Consider the following 335-nt stretch of genomic DNA (forward strand, 5'->3'; position numbering starts at 1 on the left):
GTGGGTCTTCTATTTGTTTGAATCGCCTGCAGCTCATCCAGCCCCGGGTACAGATTTGCAAAGAAGGAGACCATCCCTCCACCAGTTACCAAACAAGCTCCAGCTGGGAGAGAAAAATCTTGATTGAAAAACCCAAGTGAAAATACACTGCAGTTAAATTAAAAAAAAAATATATTAAAAATTTCAAGGAGAAAGGACGTTTCTAAAAAAAACTACATTACCCACAATTCACGGACGTGTGGGAGGAAATGCTGGTTTTTTGCAAAGGAGGTTTAGCTTCAACAGCTGCAGTTTAAAAGCGAAATACAGGGGGAGGGATGGGACAGGGCGAAGGA

Source organism: Buceros rhinoceros, unplaced genomic scaffold (genome assembly GCF_000710305.1).
Source record: "Buceros rhinoceros silvestris isolate BGI_N320 unplaced genomic scaffold, ASM71030v1 scaffold29601, whole genome shotgun sequence".
NCBI lineage: Eukaryota > Metazoa > Chordata > Aves > Bucerotiformes > Bucerotidae > Buceros > Buceros rhinoceros.